The sequence below is a fragment of the Bicyclus anynana genome, chromosome 5, assembly GCF_947172395.1.
Source record: "Bicyclus anynana chromosome 5, ilBicAnyn1.1, whole genome shotgun sequence".
In the NCBI taxonomy this organism is placed as follows: Eukaryota; Metazoa; Arthropoda; class Insecta; order Lepidoptera; family Nymphalidae; genus Bicyclus; species Bicyclus anynana.
This window is the reverse complement of record NC_069087.1, coordinates 12,408,116-12,429,845: the sequence shown is the minus strand read 5'-3', so window position 1 is coordinate 12,429,845 and position 21,730 is coordinate 12,408,116. Positions and strand designations below refer to the sequence as shown.

General features: G+C 36.6%; 1 protein-coding gene across 2 annotated transcripts in view; it reads left to right on the top strand.

Moving 5' to 3' along the window:
* Positions 1-21,730, top strand: part of LOC128198110 (ecdysone receptor-like) — a 169,621-nt gene that overhangs the window by 35,041 nt on the left and 112,850 nt on the right. For both annotated transcript variants that reach the window (XM_052881712.1, XM_052881713.1), the window contains exon 2: positions 6,239-6,283. The gene's annotated coding sequence lies outside the window, so the exon portion shown is untranslated. The remainder of the gene's footprint in view (positions 1-6,238; positions 6,284-21,730) is intronic.

Sequence of the window (21,730 nt, the reverse complement as noted above, 5' to 3'; positions counted from 1 at the left end):
TGAAATAGTTACAGACGGACTGTAGTATATAGGACTGCATGTCAATGACATGACATGACAAAATTCAGTGTTATTACCGGATGTTATCAATATTCTGACAGCCGGGTGCAGTCAGAACACGATGTCAATATACCAAGTATTGAAGTAACGAGTGTATAAATACAAGCCTCTCGTGACGGTGGGGCTCATTCTAGTATTATAGCGACAGCAATAGGGTACTAAGTAGATACAGTATTCAATTAAGTGAAAGTAATTAATTGAGTGATCAAATTACTGATTAAGTAAATCACTAGTGTGTGCGTGTACATTACACGGAATACCCAAAAAACACTATTCTATAATGACAATAGTGACGTACACTTGGCCTATTTTATTTTATGTATTAGATAGGTTTTCGCTTGACAACAATCATGTCTGATACAGCAAATACATGCCAGGAACTGTCTGTCTGTTCTGAATGGCATTCCACAAGCTTTTCTAATTAGAAACGTAGATGAGAATCGTTTCGTGCGAGTCGACTGAATGTCAACTACACATGGATGCCAATGTTCACGACTTTTCACTGTTCTGTGTTAGAATGAAAATGGAGAAACTAGATTATGAAGTTTCAGAGCACACTCTTCAGTGTAAGTGCAAATATACCTACAGTAAAGACTGATATACGAGAGACCTATTCAGATTTAGAAAATATATAACTACTAATATTATAAACGCGAAAGTTTGTATGGATGTTTGTTTGGATGTTTGTTACTTTAACGCCTGAACTACGGAACCGAAAAGTCCTTAGATTTTGCGAGATTTGCGAAAAACTGTACACGCGGACGAAGTAATTAATAGTTAGTGAAAGACTAAGATTAAGTTATTAAACGCTGAATCGGTTGGCGGTACGTCTTTGCCGGTAGGGTGGTAACTAGACACGGCCGAAGCCTTCCACCAGCCAGACCTCGAACAATTAAGAAAACCTCAATCGGCCCAGCCGGGGATCGAACCCAGGAGCAGAACCAGTAAATTCACTGCGCCACGGAGACCGTCATGAACGGGTCCGATGTCTTAACGAGCTTTCAAAGGTTTCCCGACTCCAGGTGGCTAAGAAGAAAAATCCAATAAGTTTAGTGTCCTAGGATTCGATCACAGGACCTCATGATACGCAGACCTTAACCACTGATAAACTGCCAATTCACGGGACTAACGAGACTTTATAGGAACAATCAGTGGATTGCACTTAATAGATGCAAAAATGCTTTGCCCCCTATAGTCACTCAATTTTGGACCACAGAATTGTTGGACAAGGAGTTTCCAATTTTTATTTATAGTGCATGCCATAGTAAAACACCTTAAGCACGCCATTGGCTACAATGTAGGAACATCGGCTAATTAACTAATGCAGTTGTTATTTAAAAACATCCTTGGTGTTCGCTTTACATTCCCCCCTCGTGGGGAAAAAACCAAATCAAAATTTCAGGCGCGTGACTCAAGTTAGTTCACAGTTGTTTATAATTCCTGACCTAAAGCAATATATGCGTCTCGTTTTCCCCACTGACCGTCCGACGTTTTTAATCCGCCACCCTGAAATAGCCATTGTGTATTAGAAAGTTTACTTTATTCACAGTGTGTTAAAGTTTACAGTCATTTGCGTATACAGGGCTGTATATACGGATTGTTTACAGTTTATGTATGGCAAATGTGCAAAACGACGCAAGCGCAATTCTCTTATGGTAAGGTTTCCCTTGGTATACAATCAAGGGGTGTCATATGTTTAGGAACAAATAAAAATAATCATCCATCTAAAATAGTTTTTTTTATCAGTCAAGATTTTTATTTACATTTACTTTTACAAAGATTGTAAGGAATAATAAAATCTAAATTGAAATAAATTAAATAAATATTAAAATTCATCTAAAATTAAAAATACCAGTTTGTCTAGTTGATTGGATTTAGGCTAAGTTTGAAAACAAAAACGTCTGAATGGATTCAAATAAAATTGTTACAATATTTAGTGCTTCCTTTATTTAAAGAGCTGTGATAGCCCAGTGGATATGACCTCTGCCTCCGATTCCGGAGGGTGTGGTCCGGGGCATGCACCTCCAACTTTTCAGTTGTGTGCATTTTAAGAAATTAAATATCACGTGTCTCAATCGGTGAAGGAAAACATCGTGAGGAAACATATCTGCATATCAGAGAATTATCTTAATTCTCTGCGTGTGTGAAGTCTGCCAATCCGCATTGGGCCAGCGTGGTGGACTATTGGCCTAACCCCTCTCATTCTGAGAGGAGACTCGAGCTCAGCAGTGAGCCGAATATGGGTTGATGACGACCGACCTTTATTTAATATAGTAATTGATTAGGACGATACGAGTATAGTTTTTAAAAACATTAAGGACTGGGTAGGCACTACCTACTTGAATTTTCAAAAATTTTCCGAGTGAGTGAAAATTGTGTTCATTTTTAAAATAAATTGTGTGTTAAACTTTATCCTAATTCTTTTCTGACTTTTTAGTGTAACTTTATATGTAAAACATGAGTACCTAACTGATACAATACAATTACCGGCTTAAGCTAATATCTTAATCATCTCGACTAAATCATGCAAACTAAAAAATCTTACGTGTAACTTCTAAGGTTGTCTGGAGGAGTTCTCTTTTTGGTGATGTTTCGTTGCCATTTGATTTTAGTATGAACAATTTAATAATTATAATCTTTTTGTGGTAAATATACAAAAGTTTTACATGAATATATTTAGCTTTATTTCTGTTTGTTCTTTAACAAAACGAATTAACTAACGTGCGACCTTTGTAATCCTCTTAATTTAGATTTAATGTGGTTTTGCGTTAATCCACCACAAATGCCTTATAACTAATGTGATTTAGATCTGAAGCCTGGCACTGGACTACACAAATAGACACAAAGGACTATAGTTGTATGTAAATAATCGCTAACGTCCGGTCGACTGCGGCGTTTGTAAATAAATAACTTGGAGCGAGTAATATTGCAATAATTGGTCGGGGTTTAGTTATTGAATGTTGGTTATAGTTTTATAGCAGAAAGGGGGACGAAGGAACTTCGTTGAAATTGATTATTGTATTGAATGTTGGTTATAGTTTTATAGCAGAAAGGGGGACGAAGGAACTTCGTTGAAATTGATTATTGTTTTGAATGTTGGTTATAGTTTTATCGCAGACTGCCACAAGGGGGACGGAGGAACTTGGCTGAAATTGATTATTGATTACAAAAAGGAAAAACTTATTGTGTGACCTTTTAGCATTTTTTGAAACGTTTTGTTTGTTTTACAATCTTTCAAATCTATACTTCTATACTCATATTATTAATGCAAAAGTAAGTCTGTCTGTCTATTTTTATTAAAAACATAAAAACATGTTTTATAGATTTTTTTTACGAAAACAACTCGGTTAGTTGAAGAGAACAAAACGAGGTCGCGAACCCACGCGCACACACTCACGGCGTTATGTATGTGTGTGTAAAATAAACAGACCTGTCAACACTTACACACACGTGTACAACAAAATAATATAATATGTACGTTCATTTGCATGCCGTAGATGTAAGCAATATGGCGGCTCGCTATCGAGTAGAATACTCGATCAGTATGTCAGTTATGAAATTATAGTTAACGATTTTAATTGCGAATTTAGAAATGTACCTATCTAATTTATTAGATTAGAACAGAAGAGACTTGTTAGGACTTTAGTCTTCTCAATTTTCCTTTATCGCGCCGAAGCCTGGACGATAAGGGCCACAGACAGAAAGAAGATAGATGCCTTTGAGATGTGGTGTTGGAGACGGATGCTTCGTATAACGTGGACCGCTAGAAGAACAAACATCTCGATACTGAAACAGCTTCGCATTTCCACTAGACTTTCAACTGTATGTTATCAGAGGAGCTTGAGTTACTTTGGCCATATAGCCCGTCGCCTTCCCGATAACCTGGATAAAGTAATAGTGGTGGGCAAGGTGGAAGGGAAACGACCACGCGGCCGATCACCTACCCGCTGGTCTGACCAGGTTAAGTCACTCACTGGACTCCCTGTAACAACAGCCATTAGAAAAGCAGAGGACCGGACTGTTTGGAGGGGAATCTTTAACAACGCATCGAAGGGACTACAGTGTGGACATGACCTTCAGCAATGAAGAATGCGACCAAGAAGAAGAGAATTTATTAAGAGCTTTAATTTCAGATTTAATTAATGACGATAAACATCAAAGTCAAGTATAATATAATGCCAAAACTAAATAATAAATAATCTACAAATACAAAAACAAAGTCTGTCGTTGGCATTTCAAAGGAGCCCATTCAAATGCCAAAAATAGATTCTAAAACTTTTCTTTTAATAGGATACTAGCTGACGCCCACGGCTTCGTCCGCGTGAAACTCGATGTAAACTTTCAACTACCTCTACCCTACCCCTACCCTACCCTACCCGTAAAAAAAAGTATAAAAAAAGTAAAAAGTATTCCATGACCTTCTCCTGGCTCTAAACTACCTCCCTGCCAATTTTCAGCTAAATCGGTTCAGCCGTTCTTGAGTTATAAGAGGAGTAACTAACACGACTTTCTTTTATATATATAGATTTATAATTCTATTAATGAGACATGGTGAGAGTTGGAATACTAATTCCACATTAATGAAATGATATCAATACGTCAGTCGTAGTCACCAGTGTCTATGAGCTCTATATTTATGCGCTGGCTCCAATGATTGGGGTCAAAGAACAGTGGTGTAATCACTGACAGAACGTTGCGTAAGAAAGTGTCGTTTACCCCGTGGCCTTCGCGCATATTTCATAGACCATCATTGGCATCATTCACAACTACGCCATTTAATTTTATGGATATAGTGCTTGTTATATGAATTTATTGCATAAAGGAAATAAATAGTTGTTATGTTATGTTATATTTCGGCGATAGTTATGTAATGAATTAGTATTATTTATATCTGTCTAGGATAGTCCTTGAACTTTAGAAGTATGGAACGCTAAATCTTTCCTACTAATATTCTAAATGCGAACGTTTGTATGTATGTTTGGATGTTTGTTACTCTTTAACGCCGCTACTACTGAAGCGATTTGGCTGAAATTTGAAATGGAAATGCTTTTTATCCCGAAAAAATCCATGGTTTCCCGAGATTTGCGAAAACTGATGATTTTGATGATACGAATGTGTGTTGCTCTTTCACGTCTCGACTACTGAACCGAATTAGCTGAAATTTGGTATTTAGATATTTTATAGCCTGAATTAACACATAGGCTACTTTTTATCCCGGAAAAATCCATGGTTGCCGCGGGATTTGTGTAAAACTAAATTACAAGTAGTATATGTATTAATCCAGAGTAAAATCTATTTCCATTCCAAATTTCAGCCAAATCGCTTTAGTAGTAGCGGCGTTATAGAATAACAAACGTCCAAACAAACATTCAAACATACATCCAAACATCCATACAAACGTTCGCGTTTATAATAGTAGTAGGATTAGTAGTATCTTTTTGAGTAGTTTAATACAATTTAGTAATTCTACTCCGTGTTCATTCTTAAATATGAATTGAAAGATCTTTAAAATGACGAGCTCATTTTTGTCAGTCATTTTGAAGATTTTTTTTAATTCTTATTAGACTTGCGCTTGACTACAATCATGCCTGGTGGAAAGCAATAACGAGGTCTAGGTTGGAGCGCACTTGCCTAGAAAATGCCTATTCACTCTTGTTACAGAAGCCGAAAGGGCATTCCACATCTTCGCTGTTCTGTCGATGCGACGTTTTGTGTGAGTCGACTGGACATCGACTACAAAAGGATGTCAATTTGCACGGTGTCTCGCTGTTCTGTGGTAGAATGGGGATGGATGTACTTGATTGAAAAGATCCTGTTCGCTCCTCCTCCTCCTATCTATCCTCCGAAATATATTCGGTAAAAAACCGAAAGACAGGCAACGTTACGTCGGTGTTGAAGACTTTGCCCCCGACCCCGGTCCTACGGTCCCAAGAATTTAACAAATAATAAAAAAATCAAAACAACCATATCATAAGAATGCCTTCGAATTTGGAAAGTGTTTGTAAATTAGAGTTTGAATAAAGAAATTGTACGAAATTTTATGTGTTACGTACGAATACATTATAATTGGGAATTGTTTACCGGTCTCGTCCCAAATCTGTATGAAAGTTTGAGAAAGTGTATTATAATCACTAATTAAATTAAATTAATATAATAATTTTATTTTATTTTGTTGCAGATTACAACGCCGCCCCGCTGTTCGCCTCCGAAAACGCCTCCAGTGGTGAGAACTATTTATTTATTAACGTATTCCTTAAAGTATTATAAACAAAGCGTTATACAATAAGTGTTTAATATTAGATTTAATATAACTTAATATAATAGTTCTTAATATTAGATTTAATAGAACTTCTGCCCTGAGTAATAAGTTGTCTCTGTTATAAAAACTTTAATTTCAACAAAACGAAAAAATGATAATTTTTATTTAAACAACATTATTTTTCGGCATCTGAAAATTCACATAATAAGTAGAGAAACTCTCGTTCGACGATTTCCTTAAAAAATAGACAAATTATTTTTCAAGGTCGTTGGCATTAGGAGCAGCCTTAAGTGAACTACTAATTGTTTGCTATTAAACCAATAAAACAGAGATCTTTAATGATCTCAACTGCCAGTTCTGCATTTCCCGTCTGCTCTATGATAAGATTTGCACAAGCGATGATAAGGCGAGCGTGATTGCACACTCCAATACTCGGCTATAGGTTGTTAACCCAGTGAGATAAGGTATCGCGCGCGCGTCGCGTCCTACATACTTCCGCGCGCGGCGGTATGCGCTGTCTGCAAGAAATTTTGTTTTGTATTTATTTGTACGTGGCTATCAAGGTCACCTGCACTTATCAATATTCAGGGTTAATAATAATGTATTATTGACGCATTTACAAATACCTACATTAAGAAGACTTAAACGGATAAAATCATTTTAGTTTTCTATATACTTCTTTATAATGACTAGTGTAGTGTTTAGGGCTATGCATTTAATATCACATGAACAAAGTGATATAGGCTAATAGTTAAAGTCAATTAAGTTATTGGACTATATCGAGTTATTATAAATTTGAGTTGAAAAGTCAAATTATAAAATAGAAAAAAAAATAGTAGTGGAACATCTTTTTAATATGAGAACCTAAAAGTATTAAAGTACAACAATTAGCGTTCCTTCATCATTTTCCAATATTGAGATAGGCCTCCCTCCATAAAGGATATGAAGCTTAGAACCACCACATTCCAATGTGGGTTTGCGGGCTTATGGTAATAAAATTTCGACTATTTAACAAAAAATCCGGGCTAAAAATTTGCACAGAAATTTCTAGTAAGAAAGAAAAGTTCAGTATTTCACACAAACTACATAAGGACTACACAGAGACATACCACTACATATATAGAGAGCCGTGATAACCCAGTGGATATGACATGACCTCTGCCTCCAATTCCGGAGGGTGTAGGTTCGAATCCGGTCAGGGGCATGCACCACCAACTTTTCAGCTATGTGCATTTAAGAAATTAAATATCACATGTCTCAAACGGTGAAGGAAAAACATCGTGAGGAAACCTGCGTACCTGAGAATTTTCCTAATTCTTTGCGTGTGTTAAGTCTGCTATTGGACCAGCGTGACTGGTCTACTGACTATTTGGCTAAACCCCTCTCATTCTGAGAGGAGACTCGAACTTATCAATGAGCAGTAAATACTTCGCTCGCCACTAAAGCGAGCAAATCACGATGTTTGCATGAGCTTGAGAAAATATCAACATCAACTGGTTTCCATGTGATCATTTGCAATATATTTAGCATATTAGACGCGGTCTACGGCGGTTATTAAACGAAAGTTGCTGCCATTGACCCCGTGGAAACGTATGTTTGCAATGGAAATTACTTTCTCTTGTTAACTATGAATGGTGTCTGATTTCTAATCTGTAATCACCTAAGTGTAAGGATATATCCAGTGCTGTTTCAAGTGATATAGCTATCGTTATTAACTATCTGATTATTATAGTTATTGACGTGCTTATGTTAGGTTTGAATGCATAGAAAAGAATAATCCTCCCTATGTTGTAGAGAAAAGGATCTAATAGTTGTCTTTTTTATACAAGATAGGCTCGCGTTTGACCATGATCTCACTTGACACACTTGCCTATAGTCTGGCAAGTTGATAACACTCCCATGATATGCGGACGACAGGGGGACCCCCCCTACACAGCAAAAAAATAAAATTGCGTCCTCTAAAAAACGCAAGTTAAGGCCTAAAAAATGTAACATTTCAATAGACTATAGAGATGCATAATTATGAATAAGCCTCCGCTATTACGGAGAAAAATATTAATGTCACTTGTCATGTCTATGGTTATTACGTCACTACGCAGCCTGGCTTTCTTTTTCCCGCCCCCGTACGATCTGCGCCGAGTAGAGTAATACTCTCGTTTTAAAGTACTTACACACTTTCAGTATCAATTATACGTCTACTGTAGACGTATAATTGATATACTGTAGACGTTTCATGTAGTAAGGTGCGGGTGACAGTTCGTTTCACTCTTGAAATTTTGCCACGAATCGCGATAATAGTACGTATTATTACATACAGATTGTGTTTCCTGACATCTACAATTTGTGCACCTTCAAGGCAATAGTGAATAGGCATCTTCTAGGCAAGCGCGTTTCATCTTAGACCTCATCATTGCTCACCATCAGGCATGGTTGTAGTCAAGCGCAATCCTATCCAAGATAAAAAAAGACTCACCGTACCCATGCTATCTGAAAAACACTTCAACTACTGTATCGAGTTAACAGTACATCAACAGCTCATAACCGAGAGATTGAATAAATGTTTTCAAATAAGCCGATACAAACAACATCAATATTTGTGTTGTATGCCGGACGTAGTTCATTGGGTACCTTTGATATAATTGAACAACAAAATTCATAATATGCGCCTTCACATCCGAATTTGACTTTGAAACCATCCAGGTGCGCCTCTAACCGTTGCACTCAACGGACTACCAAAGATGTACCTAATACAAGAAATAGTCGGAGAGACAATGACCACTTAATAATTAGTAGTTAGTTAAAAACAAAAATATATTTTTAACAAAAAAAATTAACCGATTTCAAAATCATAAAAATAAACTAAAAAGCGAAAAATAACATCATGTGCTATCTTCTGATCACTTTGAAGGCAGTGCCGATCACGTATTAATTAAAGCCGTTTCTGAAAGTACCACGGGAAAAAACTTTCTTTATATCATAAAACTTTATGATTTCAACACTTTCTTTAAATCATAAAACTTTATGATTTAAACGGGTTTGGTCTGCTTTAGTTAATGCATCACTGTTTTGGCACCGCCTGCAAAGTGATCAGAAGGTAGCACATACGATGTTATTTTTCGCTTTTTAGTTTATTTTTGTGATTTTAAGTTGGTTCGTTTTTTTGTAAAATGACTTAATTTTTTTCTATTTTTAGTTTGTACTAGCATAGAAAACGATAGCGCCACAGTACGGGCAATTTCGTTATTTTCCTTTTAACACAACATTACTGAACCGATTTTCATGAAAATTAAATGAGACCAATTTGAAAATATACTCCTTCAAAGAAAAAAAATACTTTTAAAATTGGTTAAGAAATGACGAAGTTATAACAAACATTAAAAAGAAAAAAAACACGCGTCTTTTTGAGGACGATAGGTCATTAAATTAATTAAAAACTTACAATTGTATACTTATCGAGGTTTGTACATTGGTATATAAGGGTACAAGTGTAAGTTTTTTGTACAGTTTTCGTTGGTATAAATTCGTGTCTATTCTTTGCAGTTACAAAGTTGCTGGTAAAAATGTATGCTGGTAAAAATGATGGTGAATTTTCAATATAAGAATAAAATTTTAAAGTGTGCACACACCCTGTATATTGTTGTCTGACGGTCGCCGATATAACAGAGTGATAGTACTTTAATCTGGCGATCACTGGCTCTCGGTCAATAGCGATAGCGCATTGGTCGGCTTTCAAACGGGACGTTGAATAAAGAACGTGTTACCAAATACATTGAAATTGATGCAATCGGTACATGAAACTGCGTCAATGAAAAGTGGATATTGCCGGTGTCGGATTATTTTAAATTGCTTCACTGGTCGATATTTTTTTTTATTTGTTTGAAATCTATGTATAGGTTATATTTATCGTCAATTTAAATCAATCAATTTTTCCTTCCTTTTACACGCGAATAAATAAAATAAAAGTGCCTGTTTGAAATTTTAAAGGAGATGTCTGCAATTTGGGCCCACTTTTTAGAACGATACTGAAATGAAAAATGTACTAAAAATCTTGTATATTTTACTTGATTACTCCATTAGAATCTTAGCCGACATAATATTCGGCAACAGAAAAAATAAGCTGATGTCATTATTTTCATATCGATCGTAGTGATTTATGTATCCTCTTGGATGCGTATTTCACTGATTGTAAGTTGTCTTTGACAATAGACTGAGTTTCTCCTTTACAGTTTTTCGTAATATGAAAATCATATGTTTAAAAAATCTATTTTAAGGGTTTGTGGGTCGGTTTGTTTCGTTTAATCTCTGAAACGGCTACATCAATTTTGACGGGACTCGAAGTTAGCTGATACAATATGTTATAAGAAGTGACACAGGTTAGATTATAGCGGGGCTAGTCAAAAATAAACGTGAAATGTAAAAATATGTCATAGCTAAAAGCTTCAGCCTAAAATTTCTTGTATGTTATTTCTGTGAGCGTTTTATAGGTCAGCATAAACAAATGGTTGTTATTTATAAGATTAAAAAATTGCGATTCCATTCAATACCGATTCGTCGCGCGTTCGTTTTGTTTAAAAACATAACTTTTTTATCGTATAGCGTCAGGGTATTTACAATACTCTACCGTATATTGTCAATTTCTCCTGGATACGTACTAAACTTTTCACGTTTTGATTCCTCGTTATACGAAAAGCCGACGCTCGTCGGTTTCACCCGCGTAATTCCTGTTTCCGTGAGAATACGAGGATAAAATATAGCCTATGACACTTACAAATAACGTGGCTTTATAGTGGCAAAGAAATTTTCAAAATCGGTTTAGTATATCCAGTGGTAATCCCCAACAATACCAAAAACTTTACCTCTTTATAACGGTAATTCAACTACGAGATTCACTGTTTTCGATTTTTTTTCTTTTTGCTACATGGTTCTAGGTCAATGAACTCGAACTCGATACTTAGACTTATGAAGATTTACAATTCACAACCGCATAATTACTTAGGTTTCAATGGTGCGCACAAGGTTTTAAACTAGGGTAGGTTCTATACATAGAACTTGAACAAAAATGAAAATTCCTCTTTTAATACACGTTCATAATGAATCCTAAGGATATGCATTGTGTTTATGCATCTATTACTGCACGCCACTGTAGGCTTAGGTACATATCCTCCTGAAATAGCATTTTAATTTGTAAGCAAAAAAATAACTGTCACAATTTGTACAGTCGCGAAAGTTTTAAGTGTACTTATTCAGCTTTCTATTTCACTTAAAAAAGCTGTTTACCGTAAAAGTTGAGTCTATCTTAGGCTCTTTCGAAACACTGCAAGAACTAGTTCGTAAACTTTCATCTGATTTACGTTTAGTAGTTACATAAAAACAAGCTTGTGCCCGGGATTTCTTCGTGTTGATCATACTACGCACATATCACTTTAGTTATTTTTTAGTTCACTCTAAGATAATGCACAGTGAATAGGTACTGAACGTTTTTAAGTACCTACGATATATTTTTTTAATATTCGCCGTGTCTTTTTAAACATTGCTAATATTCTTTGCCCCAACTTAATCAATGTTTCTAGAATAGGTACGGTATAGTTATTGATATACGGTATTCCGACTATGAGATGTGATAGCCAAGTGGATATGACCTCTGCCTCTGATTTCGGAGGGTGTGAGTTCGAATCCGGTCTGGGGCATGCACCTCCAACTTTGCAATTGTGTGCATTTTAAGAAATTAAATATCACGTGTCTCAAACGGTGAAGGAAAACATCGTGAGGAAACCTACCACCAGACCAGAGAATGTTCTTAATTCTCGGCGGTTGTGAAGTCTGCCAATCCGCATTGGGCCAGCGTGGTGGACTATTGGCCTAACCTCTTTCATTCTGAGAGGAGACTCGAGCTCAGCAGTGAGCCGAATATGGGTTGATAATGATGATTCCGACTAACAGGAATCAAACCAGACATCTCTGTCTGTGTTCAGCAGCCTTGATTGTTCAGTCTTCAATTTCCCAACTATGGAATGTAATATTTTTTACTGAAAATTAAGATATCTATCTCACTACCATTATATAGGCGAAGTTTGTGTGTAAGTGTGTATGTTTGTTCCTCCTTGCTACAGAAGCTATTTGGTTGAAATTTGGAATGGAAGTAGATTTTACTCTGGATTAACACAGACTATATCATCATCCCGAAAAAAATCTATAGTTCCCGCGGGATTTGTAATATACTGAATGCCACACGGACGAAGTCGCGGGCTCGCTAGTCTTAGATAAAGTACCAAGTACCTAGTGATCTAAGCCACATAGGAACGATAAGAGGCAGATTTTTCTATATACATATTTTCAAATCCTTTATTTATAAAAATAAAGGATTGTGTAAATATTTACTCAACCCTATCGAAAACGCACCTACCTGTGCCATTATTATTTTCTTATCGTATCGTGTTGGAACAATGCTGCAATACAATTTATTATTAATATAAATAGAACAGGTATTCCGATTGTATCTGCGTAACGAATTAGGGACCGCGGACGGTTGACATTGTTCGTTTTTATCCGACCGGTTATATCACAGCATACGGGTAAACATGATCACTCATTTAAGCCTATTGTATATTTTTTTAAATTATATAACGCCAGTTACACACGATCAAGTATAATGTCATGTCTGCAACGCGCTTTGGTGCAAGGAAAAATATCGAAACTATATCCATCGATACTTACGGTTTTTTCAAAAGTATTCAAATTAGTTTTAGCTAAGTAGGTGGTGTATCTACCATTTGTTTTTTATCCATTAATTACGGGATACCCCGTAAGTCCCTATGCGCGTTGCAGACTTGACGGTAAATTTGACCGTGTGTGGTTGGCGTTATGGGCTAACCATGTTGAAATTCAGTCATCCGAGGTTGTGGAATTATGATATTTAAACCTTTATAAACGTACTAGACTTCGTCCGCGTGGAATTCAGTTTTTTACCATTTCCGCTGGAACCATGGATTTTTCCGGTATGAAAAGTAGCATGTATTAATCTAGAGCAAAATCTATTTTCATTCCAAATTTCAGCCAAATCGTTTTAGTAGCCGCAGCGTAAAGGAGGAACAAACATACTTACACACTTACACACACGAACTTTCGCCTATAAAATATTAGTGTGATGTGAAGTGTAATTATACGAGCTCGTATTGCTTTAAATCGCAATTAAATCTATTTAACTCATTTAACACAACGGCTGGTTGTAATTTTGTGGTGAGTACATACATACACAAGTACCTTTTCCTAAAGCTGGCTTTTACATAGTGGATATACATATATCCACTTGTATATCCACTATGTAACTATATATAGGTTTAGTTTTGCACTTACTTTTTTAAATTACCTAGTTATACAATTAGCAAATATATCATTTTCTATTCTAGGTAGGTCTTCCTCTCAAAATAAATGTACCTGCTATTACTCACATTTTATCTTAAAATAATTACAGATACGTGTCCAAGATATATATGTTTGGCTTTGACGTTAATAAGTCCTCTATGAAAGAAAATCCCGAACGGAATAGCCAAAAGTAGGGTGGACATTATAGAATCATTTGTAGGACTCTTGAGTTGTAACGAATCCCTTTATAGTGAATTTTTATGGTTAATGTAGAGATAATTAAAAACTCTATACTAAAGAGTAGAGACTAAATGTCTGTACTTGATAAAATTAGGAAAACAGAATTCAAATACCAAATTTTTAAATTATTTTCTGTCAGTCTAACTTCCAGACCTACTCATCAGATTCAGATGCAATTTTCACAGGTAGGTTAAACTTTGTTATCCCAAAAAACACAATTTCATGCAGAAGGGAGTGCGGTCATGGATGTCATCTTCTAATGTAAATACTTATATCGAAGTAATAAAGCGAAATAGTAAATAACTGAAAGGTCATCTCGATATCTCGAAAATCTAAACGTAGAAAGATGGTCATGGAGGTAATTTATAGTTAGTAGACGTCCATTATGAAAGGATTTTCCGACAGGGCCGGATTAAGGAGGTCTAAAAGTGGACGAAGGAACGGGCGTCTGCTAGACCAATATGATATTAGATCTAGGGCTAATAATTTTTTGTAAAGAATATTTGCTTTATGTTTTTAACATGACCTTCTGGTCCTGTCTAAATAGCCGGAAAGACGGAGTGTTAGGAGTGGGTACAATAATAGTCTGCTGGATCAAACCCAAAATTAAAAAAACCGTATAAAAAGTTTACAACTGAAAATATCATCCATACAACGCAATATCTTTGTATTATATCCTGAATCGGCAATATCGAAGATGGTTTTGCTATACCGACGGGCCCATTGTCCCTTTGTCAATGTGTGAAAAGTCCAGACAAAAGGGCGTATACTCTGTGAAAATACGTGTTTTTCTTGTATCAAATCCGAAATTAATGGATAGATATTATATCTGATTTCGTTGTTTTCACTCGTGCCTCAGCTTAATGAATACATATTATCAGCATTTCGTAAGGCATTTTCCTTGCATGGCCTGAAAAATGATGAATTTTCCACTTACCATCATGTGGGCCAACTGCTTAGTCAATTAAAAAATTATATTGGAAAGAAGCTACAATACCCAGAATAAATAACAGCACCCATTACAAATATCAATGCATTTTTATTCTACGAGTTATTTCAATAATTCTATACGAAATAAGTATATCTATTTGCAAGTGCCTGTGCTAAAATAAACGCTGTAATAGTTATTACAACAAAACTCAGAGTCACATAGCGGGCGATGGAACGAGCTATGCTAGGAGTATCTCTGCGTGATCGAATCAGAAATGAGGAGATCCGCAGAATAACTAAAGTCCCCGACATAGCTAAACGTGTCGCGAAGCTGAAGTGGCAATGGGCGGGGCACATAGTTTTAAGAGACCACCCACCAGGTGGACTGACAACATCCAGCGAGTCGCAGGGATTCGCTGGATGCAGGCGGCTCAGTATCGTGATGTTTGGGAGTCCCTACAAAAGGCCTATGTCCTGCAGTGGACGTCCATCGGCTGACATGATGAAGATCATGAATATAATATATAGGTATACCAGGTATTATAACAGGTATTTTTATATAATATAAATACCTGTTATAATAGTTCAACATTAGTAAAACTTCTTGGAAAAGGAGGCGTGGATACACACTACACTGGCAAGTCAACGGGTCAAATATGGGTTGAACAAACAGCGAGATTGTTATTGCCGATATCGTATCAATGGTCTATTCAAACATAACCAAGTTCAACTTTTACGTCAGGCACCAGTCAGTGGGAAAGAAAACTTCTTAACGAATTGTAAATTACACACAGTTACTGTAGGACACAGAGTCACAGGCTGATTGGAAGATTTCGTAAAATAATGTAAATGTAGAGTCCTTATCGTGAAAGAATTCCCGCGGCTAAAACCTGATCTAATAGACAGCTCCTTACACAATTGACAATAAGCCAATAAAGCATTAGCGCCGCGTCAGGGGGACTTCCTTCATGAAGGAATTAGCGCCGCGTCTGCGGGACTTCCTTCATGAAAAGGACTCTACATTTACATTATTTTACGAAATCTTCCAAACAGCCTGTGACTCTACACAGAGTACCTATCATTTAGATCACTAATTTTATTACATTATCATGGACTAACGACGCTTACCTACTTACTGTATTTGCTCAGGAAACCGATAATAAATGTAAAGTAATTATTTAATCTTTGTAATTTTTTTACTGTAAAAATTAAGTCAAAATCAGAATATTTTAAAGATATAATGCACTATATTTATGTATCTTTTCAGGAGTTAACATAATTTATCAAAACTTTACCAAGCTCTACTGATTTTTCTTAGATATTACACCAACAAGTTATCTCTTATACCTTTAAGTAACTCGTACCTAAATGCACACAAATTCAAACTGTTGGTAGATGATATTGGTAATTCTCTCAGTAGCCTGACGTTATGTTTGAATGAACCTTTGAAATGGTTGAAATCGTTGAAGCGTGTATCATATCTGTCGTTTAATGTCGCAAGCGATATGTGTATCAAGCGACGCGGCGGCTCGTTGACCTATAAACTAAAGTGTTGTGGTACAAATTAAGCATAACATTTGGACAGGTGGCGTGTGTAAGGAAATGTTTTGATTGTTTGTGTGGCCCAATAGCCCAAAGCTTAAGCAGTCAAATCAGAAATGTCGTGTATTCGATCCCCGCCCCTGGTGTATCATCATACCACTACGGGAAGAATCATCAAAATCAAAACTTTTGTACACCTTGGGTTATATTATTGGAGTTTCAGGAAGGATCCCTATTTTTTTGAAAATATTTTATAGCCTATAGCATTCCTCGATAAATGGGCTATCTAGCACTGAAAGTATTTTTCAAATCGGACCAGTAGTTCCTGAGATTAGCGTGTTCAATCAAACAAACGATTAAACTCTTCAGCTTTATAATATTAGTATAGAAGTATAGATTACGGGACACCCTGTATACTCGTATATATCTATGTTAAATCGCGGTTAATTACCTCCTCTACAGAGTGGCAATTAGCTGCTCAACAAAGCAGCTAGTCAAGTTTTTGCGCAAATAATCAGCGTATTAGGTTATTCAGCGCCGAAATTCAGCATACTTGGCACCATTCCACGCTTGTAATTAAATTAGGTTATTGAATCCATTACTCAGTCACATGAAATCTTTGAACTAGACCAATTAGATTAGAGTGTGAACACGTGACTTTATAATCACGTCATCTAACATTAAAATGATTGGTCGATGTGACCAATTATGACATTGTTATAATATTTAATGGTAGAGCCATCCCCCGAGTGTGGAAACGGGTTGAAACGTACCGAGAGGGTTTGTTTATTGATTTCCACCGCAAAACCTATATAATAGGAAAGTGAATAAATTACCCATTTTCATCTTAACATCTGAGAATACTGCGATTTCGCTTTAATTTGCGATATTTTGCAGATAAAAACAATAATGTAAATGAAATATTCATTGTTAATAATAAAATTCCGGAAAACAACCTGTTCGTTAATCAACACTCTTTGAAAAGGTCAACCTTGGAAGTTATTATGGGAGAGTTTATTCATTAACGTCAATTCATTCAAAGTTTAGACATTATATGAAATCTTGCTGATTACGGAGGGTCATCAAACAATTGTACTCATGGTATTACGTTTCCATGACGTTACAATTAGGTATTTTCTCTTTATGAGTACGCATTACAAAGAATTTAATATAAATATAATAATAATAATATGCTCCCGACCTACTTTCTCGGTCACGGCGGCTAATCTCATGGTGAGATTAACCATGTACGCAGGAGATATTATAGTGCACAAGTGTATGCGCAAGCACAGGTGCACTCTCTCTTCCCTCACTCTCGAAATCCGATGGGACGGCAGCGATACGACCGGTGAGAGATCAGGCGCAAGACCGACGGCTTTACGTGCTCTCCGAGGCACGGCGGTGTACTAACACCGCCAACTTCCCAACTCCAGGCTGCTATTAAGATTTTCCTTGTAAGAAAAATACCAATTTGTTTTTGTTGGCCTGACCCGGGATTCGAACCCTGGACCTCATTGTCCGTAGCTGAACCAGCTAACCACGGGACCAATGAGGCAGTAAATATACTAATATTATAAAGAGTAAATATTGTAAGGAGTTTGTTGATCTCTGGATTAAACTGATTTTTAAAATTCTTTTACAAATAGAAAATCAAGTTATTAGTGACTGTCATAGGCTCTGTTTTATTCTTTTATTCCTATAGGAATGGAAATAACGCGGGTGAAACCGCGAGGCATCTACTTGTCATAGATAGAATCTTTCGATTACGAAGAGGTACTCGTATCAAACAGTGTACTAATTACTCGTATAATCTCTTAACAGATTTCGTACGAATGAAACTTGCAAAATGTAATACTATTGGCACATTTTTTTTAAAACCAGTTTACTGAAAAAAACGCACGAAAATCCATTAGCTTATTAGTGATGCTTAAACAAGGCAGACAGACGAAACATTTTAAGCAGCTGTTTTGTTTTTTTTTTCATATTCTTAACAAGTTAGCCCTTGACTACAATCTCACCTGATGGTAAGTGATGCGATCTAAGATGGAAGCGGGCTAACTTGTGAGAGGGATGAGAATCCCTTTTTGGTTTCAACACGACATCGTACCGGAATGCTAAATCGCTTGGCGGTACGTCTTTGCCGGTAGTGTGGTAACTAGCCACAGCCGAAGCCTTTGCTTTATCATTATTATAATTATCAGTCTATTTTAACAATCCCTGGTCTCGCTCTTTGTAGGATAAGGGATATAGCTTAGACCCATTACGCTTCTCCAATGTGGGTTGGCGAACTCACAGTTTAGAGATTTACGAGATTGTTATATAATAGGTAATAGTCTGACAATATTGCAAATCATACTATTCGTGTCTCGGCCCAGCAAGGCACGTACTCATATTGATTGTAGCTCGGATGTAGGTTACCGGGGTCAAAGGTCACGGGTAGGTCACCTGCAATCTATCTGTAACCGACGTATGGACGCGCCTACCTATCTTGACTATTACGCCTTTCACATGTAGGTGTGACATTCACGTCGATATTGTTGCTAGGTTGCGAGCTCTTCGAGAAAGTATTACCTACCTATTTCTACCGCCAGCAACTTTGCTATATGTATCTGGATATTTTTTTTGTTACAGCTAACAACTGCTAGTTTAATGGGCGCTGGACAGTGCTTAGTTACATGTTTATAACACTAGTTAGCTACACACGATAAGTTTACTGTTCAATAGGATTGATGACAGTTCAATCCTACTAATATTATAAACGTGAAAGTTTGTATGGATGTTTGGATGTTTGTTACTCTTTAACACCACTACTACTAAAGCGATTTGGCTGAAATTTGAAATGGAAATAGATTTTACTCTGGATTAACACATAGGCTACTTTTTATACCAAAAAACCCCATGGTTTCCCAATATTTGCGAAACCTAATGATTTTGATGATATGAATGTTTGTTACTCTTTCACGCCTCGACTACTGAACCGAATTAGCTGAAATTTAGTATTGAGATATATTATAGCATGGATTAACACATAGGCTACTTTTTATCCCGGAAAAATCCATGGTTTCCGAGGGATTTGTGAAAGACTAAATCCGCTAGTTGTATATAAATTATAGGGTGCTAATAGTAAAGCAATTTTGTAAAAGTAACAGGATATCTGCGATGATTACTTTCGGAGCTACAGGGATTTAAAGGGTCAGATTTGCGGCACTGCCACGGATCACAGAAAAAGGCCCCTTACAAAATGCACGAATTAAAACTAGTACTAGTACCTAAATATCACTCAGTATATTAACAAACCTTTACCTTAACCACAAGGTACAACAAAGTAATAAAGACGAAACAAACTGTTAAACATTGTAATTTGCAACCTACATAATGGGACACGGTCGTTTTAGTTTAGCAACTTTGTAGGAAACGCCTTTGTACACTTGTATTTAGAAAATGAACAACATAATATGTTTTGTATATTTATTATGTTTTAAATTTTAGTATAGTCAATCTATTCCAGGAAGGCTTTGGTTAAGTCAGCCATTGACGGTCAATTATTCTCACGTTTCTGCAGCACAAACGGCAGCGAAGACGTTTTATAAGTCGAGCCTTCATGCACGCAGTGACCAATACACGATCAGTTACAGTCGTGGGTGCTGCAGAAACGTGAGAATAATTGATCTTCAATGACGTGCATAAGATGGAAGCGGGCTAACTAGTTAGGAGTAAGGTGAAAATCCACACACCTTTCGGTTTCTACACGGCAACGTACCGGTACGCTCAATCGCTAGACGGTAGGTACGTCTTTGCCGGTAGGGTGGTAAATAGCCACGGCCGAAACCAGCCAGACCTGGACCAATTAAGAAAACCTTAATCAGGCTGATTGAGGACTAGAGAATCGAACGCAGAACCTCCGTCTTGTAAATCCACCGCGATACCACTGCGCCACGGAGGTCGTTGTCAGGTGGGGATTCGGGCTACGAGGCTTGGCCTCGCCCGAGTTAGACGTGGGGGTGCTTGCTCCCCTGGTCATTTCTTCCAGCAACTTTCGAGACTCAGGCGTCTCGGCCTATGAGTCGACTTTTTTTTTAAATCTGATCAGTGCCCCTGCGCAGACTGCGATACCTCGCTACCCAGACCTCCTTGGATAAAAACTGTTTATTTTTATTTTACTAACGCGCCGTTAGTCAACTGTATAATTAAACACTAGTCTATACACCCCACCACTATCGCATTAGTCAAACAGACTTTATGGAAAAGTAGACAATCTGTTAATTATTATTGACGTTTTAGAATTTAGACGACTACAAAGGTTATTTGATGAAAGAAGATAAATCATTTCGAGAGATGATTTTCCTACGATTATATATTATGTACTTTAGTTAGATGGAAACTATTTAGTAAGATTATTGACATATTGTGTAATGTGTCATATGGTGTTGTCGCCCACATTATGTAGTTAACGAAAGATAACAAAAGTTATCTCTACATTGCATAAAAGGAAGAAGTCGTTTCCACCTACTTCCGTAGCGTTCACTTCGTAAATCGTTACAGTTTCACGTACTCTATGTACCTATTATTGAATTCATCAGTTCAAAAAGTTCAAAAGTTCAAAGAGTTGTTAAAAAAACGCATCTGCGGTAACGTATAATATTACCCGTGTAGGAAAAATTTTAAGTCTTTAATTATAATTCTTACGATTTTCAAATGCAACCTAAATGGATTATTATGTCTTGCCAAGATCATTAGCTCTGTGTAACAGCGTATCACTCTATTCGTTATATCTTTGAGGATGTTCCAATCTTTTAAAAAAAATACACAGAAATTGTAAAAAATATCACAAAGAAGCTGGAATAGGCTTTCTCATTAACACAGACCTAAAGCTAGCACTCTGCTCGAGTACCTACACATTGTTGAGCTTATGTGCTTGTAATAACTTTCGATTTTGAGATAGGTAGTACCTAAGGAGTGTCATTAGATTTACAACATCAGACTTGATGACTGCACTTTCCTAGACATCGAGACCGGCTTATTGGGTCTAAAGGTTTTTTCTTTTTTGTTTTCTGTTTTTCTCATGCAATCAGCCAGCAGACTATCAGCGGAGGTGTTGTAGGAAAATTGATGGTAAACCATCAATGGAAAATTTTCCAACCAGATTTTAACATTCGCATTCGACTATGCACTGTTGCAACCAACAACTAACTTACTTAGATTATTTAAACCAATTATTAACAAACGGAATGGCCGGAAGTTTTGTCATATTTCGACTGCTTTAGGATTCATGAGAATAAATGCGCCAGTTACACAATAATGCAGAGAATGTAACGTATAACTCACCATAGTTTACAT